Source organism: Pinus tabuliformis, chromosome 4_2, assembly GCF_031772625.1.
Source record: "Pinus tabuliformis cultivar Carrire ecotype Pingquan chromosome 4_2, CPIR1, whole genome shotgun sequence".
Classification (NCBI taxonomy): Eukaryota; Viridiplantae; Streptophyta; class Pinopsida; order Pinales; family Pinaceae; genus Pinus; species Pinus tabuliformis.
Window position 1 is genome coordinate 951435129 of NC_142304.1, and position 6000 is coordinate 951441128.

Genomic DNA, 6000 nt, shown 5'->3' on the forward strand with positions numbered 1-6000 from the left:
GAACATCAAGGTTGGTCACAAGGTTCTTGAGAGGATACTAGAGTCAAGGGTCTATGTCATGTTCTTGGTACTTATCAATTTAAGATCTAGAAGAAGAATTTTGATCGGGTTTCCCTTTCAAAAGGTGAGAGGTTTTGACCCTGCTTGGAGAAGCCTACATAATGTGTCACTTGTCTTTTATGCATATTGGTAATTGTATTGATGAAAGAACACATTAATAAGCTAACGAAGAAAAGACTATAATATTAAGAATTAAAAGTGCATCACGAGAAGATATCAAGTAGAGAAATTGTTAACTTTGAATGCCCTATATTTCTCAACATGGTATCAGAGCTTAGGTGGTGAAGACAAGAAGGGACAGTCAAAACAAGCTGACACACAAGTATCGATCTTCAAAGAAAGAATCAAAGTAAGTTGAAGGCCATCAACGAGATCAAAGAAACCCTAGATCGAAGGAGGTAGAAAGAAAGACCAAAACCATAGAAGCCCTTCAGATATCATCACCTCATCAAAGGAGTGAAAGCTCTTCAATTCAAGAAGGATCGTGAATCAAGCTCTCAACATAAAGATTAAGGAGGAAGAAAGAAACAATCTTACAAGTAATTCTATGACTATATCTAATAATATCAAAATGTCTTTTTGCAAGGAAAATAATAAATTTGTTGGGATTGTAAGTTCCTTGCATGGAAGAAAAGAACTGACCAAAATCTCATTGAGAATGAGGTCATGGATCATATTAAGGGATCAATAACCCAACCCCCAAAAGAAGATACTCAAGCTCATTCTAGATACATCAATGGGGAAGTGAGATCCTAAAGGATTCTTATAGAATCTATAAAAGACTCTCTAATCCCATATGTATCAAAATTGGAGATTGCAAAAGTTGTATATGACAAACTAGTATATTTTTTTCCATAAGTACGGCAAGAGAAGTAATATCCTTAAGGAAAGAACTCTACAAACTAAATATATCCAAGGAAGATGGAATAGCCTCATACTTCATGAGGATATCAGAAATTCGAGATCAACTACAATAACTAGGAGAAGTTGTTTCTGATAGAGAGATGACCACAATGGTACTAAATGCACTACCAAAAGAATGGGGTAACTTCACTTCAAGTCTGTATGGGAAGAAAGAGACAACTCCATTTCAAGATCTATGGTCATTTTGTAAGATTTAAGAAACCAGACTGAAGGCAAAGATTGATGTAGGACCAAGTGAGAAAAATCAAGAATATGCCACAATGACAAGAAGAAAATGAAAGTTTGGAAAGTTTGGTCCTCTAAAGAAAAGGAAGATCATGGATAAGATAAGATGCTATGGATGTCATGAACTTGGTGATTATAAAAGAGATTGCCCTAATAATAGTAAGGACAAGAGGAATAGGGAAGAAGCACATATTACTGAAGAAGTGAAAGAACCTGAGTCAAAGAAGCCTAAGAATGAAGAAGTAAAAGATCTCTACAATGACTGAGATGATCTTCTTCTCTAGAAGGTACTTTCACTTATAAGGTAGGAATAAATTTAAATAAGATAGGATGCATCATATTAGAAATAAGCATCACAATAGAATCATTAGAAGTAAGATCTTGTGACATGGGAAGTAGAAAGTATGTCTAGTATAGATCCTACTAATTACAAAGAATAGGAATCTCTTAGGAAACCTCATTAATACTTATAGAAGTAGAAGTCATCATTGACTAGGATCATCATAGAAGAAAACATTTGTTGGCTGAGGATATGAAACATCCTCAAGTTTCTGTGATGGAATCCTTGTCAAATGATTCACTGGTCTAGAAAGGGAGAAAATTGTTTTCTTTAGGAATTCCAACTCGTGGGATTCAAGGGACGATGGTATAATAACATAACTGGAAATCAAGATGAACTCCTTTCACATGAAGCTGCTACAGGAATTTTGGATGAACAAAAGAAAGCTGAGGTATATATCCTTGCATAGATTACTATGAAATTCATGTCATATGGTTGCAAATAATACGGATCACTATTTCCATCCTGGGAAATATGATCAAGAAAAGAAAGGATCTCCTCCTCCGAAAAATTGCAGCGAAATCACAAGTCACACTATATGAAATTAGTACAATATATATTCTCATATGAATCATGAGGAAGCTCACTATAATCAAGGAACTATTATAGGAAGTGTTAGAGTCAATCTGGTTATCCCTCCGTCAGAGATCAAAACTCTTTTTTTTGCATTTCATGTTTAGGTGTCCCATCATTTTCGATCAGTTGCATTTCGTTAGGAGCATGCCATAAATATGATGGAAGGGCTTGTGTCACTTATTCCCCTCATGCTTAGCACTGCTGGCTCAGGTCTGTTCATAAAAATCAAGTCTTGAAAAGTCATTTGTAGTCCTGTTTCAATTTCTAGGTCATAACAGTTTTTTCGGTCATTAGGTCTAGGGTTAGTCAATTTGGTCTTTGACAAAGTCTAATAAAGCCAGCAGGCCAAAGGGAGGTCCTTGATATGTTGTTATCTCAAAGATTTTTATCATCATATGGATAGATTATGACTTCTCTTCAAAACTCTGTTTTGAAGATAAGTCGACATTTCGTTTTTGTAATAATTTTTCAAAAATTTTAGTTCTTGAATTGTCCAGGCGCAGCCTTGGTCTCCTTTGCCAGATCATATCTCAGCTATCCCTGCAAAAAATTGTCAAAGAAAATCATTATTTCAACCGAATTTAAGGAGGAAACAAAAAGGTAAAAATTCCATTAATCTTGAAAAAGTGTCAATTGCAAAACATAACAAATTGGGTTATTGAAGAGGAAAAAATCAAATTGGTGTCCATGTAAAGGTTTTTCAATGAATTTTCAAGTCATTGTACATGCCAAGGGTGGAGAAAGTCACTTCAAGTTGAATTTGTGCGTTTTGGAGCAGATCGGCTCACATTTCACCTGCGCGGCGCATATAACAGTGTGTGCGGCGCATATAGTGTGCGCGGCGCACACAGGACTGCCGGCCAGTGCAAAATTGAACCAGCGTGGTGCATATAGTGTGCGCGGTGCACTGGGTAAAGAGTGTGGTGCTTATAGATTTGAGCCCGCAATTTGTTTGCAAACTCATCAAATCGCCCAAACTTCACATCAATTCGCCAGGTAGGCTCTCATCCACTGCAATGGCTTTATATTAGATGGTGAATGTGAATGGTTCATGGATAATGGCCATTGAAACAAGACTTTGAAAACGCCCCTTTGCAAATAAAGAAACTTGCTGTAGGTTTTGAAAACTGTTTTGTCACCAAGGTTTTTTTTTTCTTTCCCCATTTCCCTTTGTTCCTCATTTCCAAATCCCCTCATCAATCCTACACTACAATCCCTAAACTCCTAATCCCTTAGCCCTATAAAAACTCCTTAACCCTACTCAATATCCCAAACCCTAAAACCCTATTCCCATATATACATTTCCCCTCCTTTCCCCAATTACATTTTATTTCAAAATTCCCTAATTCCCTGATATTTTCCCCTTCCTAATATTCCCTTGTACATTTGTTTTCCCCTTGGTCAAGCATTGTTTAGATCAAAAGAGCAGTCCACATTCAGTTGTATACAGCAGTTTCACATATCAGCATTCATTCAAGGTAGTTTGCATATCAGCAGTGATGTCATCTGGTCACTCATCTGAATCTGAGGCAGAAACCCAAAGTGATTCTCCCTTGGGTGAACAGGAACCCCGAAGGCCTCGTAAAAGTGGCAAACATGTCAGAGAAGAACCAATCAACCTCATAGAATTGCATGCTTGTCCTCTTGCTATGCAGTGTTTTTAGCATCAGTCATGCTATGAGTTTTGTCAAAAGGTGGCTGAGGTCCAATTTCATTATGAGTTGGCTCGTCTTTTTGTCTTGCACTTGCACGAAGATCAAGCTATCTTGGCTGGTGTCACCTTTACACTTACACCAGAGACTGTTTCATTAGCAACAGGTATACTGAATATTGGTGAATTATGGCACAAGAAACAACAGATTGACCGGCAGCATTATAAGCCATACATCAAAACCAATTTCTTGAGGTAGCTCAAACGAGTGTTCCCATTCCGATACCTGAAAGATGAATATGCTCCACTCATGAGATTGATCATGAAATATTTCAGCTGTGAGGGATGGTTCTCTTGTCTTTATGCTTATCACATCAGGTTACTCATGCATTTCACCAGCGTGCGGATGATGAACGTTTCGTATTTCATCTGCCAGAATATAGAGAGGATGACCACCTTTATACAGCATAGAACCCCTCAGCAGCAACTTAACAGTGTCTATCATTTTTCTCTTATAAAGATTTTGGTGGTTCATCAGCTTGGATTGTAAGGCATCACTTGGGATGACTTCATCTCTCGTGATTTCTTCAGAGCTTCACGAAGAGTATCAAAGATGAAACACGAGGGTGAACCTTCTCAGCAGTATGAGCGTCACGAGACCAGGCCTATTTTCATTACATATCAGAGAGGCTATCCGAAAGGCACCAGACCTTTGTTTGCAGCAGCAAAGCGAGTGTTATCTCCACCTGGCGTGGAAGGGGCCTCACTTCCGACATCAGCACCATAGGCATAGGTACAGGACAAGGGCAAGAATCCCAAGCGTGAGAAGAGGCCTTCAAGTGAGCCATTAGGTTTCGTTCTCGTTCATGAGGATGAGACAGATTCAGATTCAGAGAATGCCAAATATAGAAGGACTATCGAGGAGCAAGACACAAACATTCAAGCCTTGGAAATCCAGTTGGATATGGCCAAATGGAACATCAGGTATCTAGATCAGAGGAACAAATAGCTGGAAGACCAACATGCGATCATGAAGCTGCAGCGCATCCGTGAGAATCGCCAAGCTGCCCGACATAGGAGGATTGACTTCACTTTCCTAGAGCGATAGATCAATGAGGATCGAGAGTCTAATCACGAGAGAGCCAAAATTCACTTGGAGAAGCTACTGAACAAGGCCAATAGGGATAATGCATTATTGAGACACATGGCTGTCCACTACAGGGCACGGAACCAAGTTTTCAAGGCTCAGATAAGGAATCTAAAGGTGAATTTGAAGAAGGCAATCAAGAAGAAAAAGAAGCAAAGGGAGCTTGATCGTCTTCAGATTTTGGCCGAGGCCTCTTTAGCCCAACATCATACTTGATAAGGCGGCTCCATCCCAAATTTCATGAGATTTGGGGCATTTTTGGTCATTTTGGAAATTTTTGTGTAAAAAACAGGCTTTTTGAGGATTGGGACCTCCAAATTACAAATGGCTTGTAGTTTTGGATTTGTCATGAGAAATCATGAATTTTGGTACTTGGACAAGAAATTTGGGTGAGTTATGGGTCCCCAAAAGGTCAAAAAACATGAAAAAATTGACCTCACTGCCCCTATTTTGACACACAGGAAGCAGTCTTGGGAGAATGCACTTTTGGAGGGGCAAATGGACACCAAATTGGAAAATTCCACTTGGGTTGGAAAGTAGACAGAAAGGGCTTTCCAACAAGCCAACCTGAGCTCAATTTGGACTTCGGCAAGTACCTAAAAATCAGCAGAAAAGTAGCACGGCGCATATAACAGGCAGCGTGGCGCATATAGATTTTTTGCCCAATTTTTCATCTTTCAGCTCAGGAATTCGGCCAGTTTGACTAGTTTTGCTTTGTGATGTAATTTTTGACTTCTCTTGATGTAATTGATTGAACATGATGTAATTTTGACACTTAGTTACCTGTTCTAGAAGATTCATTCACCAAAGAGTGAAAATTTAATGAATGAATCAATTTCCTACCTTATAGAGGCAAGTTGTTTTGACTGCCTAGATTTTAGTGCTTTGTTTAGAATTGGTTGAAACAACTCCTAGAATGATGAGCTCGACCCCTAGAGGCAAGGGAGGAGGTTGGCTTGCCTATATTATGTAATTTCTAAGTCATTTTCAGGGTTGGACTCTTGGGAAAAGCTTGACACTCTATTGTACATTCACTTCTGCATTTTTGGCAAAGGAAAGACTAGGGTTTTGCAGCAC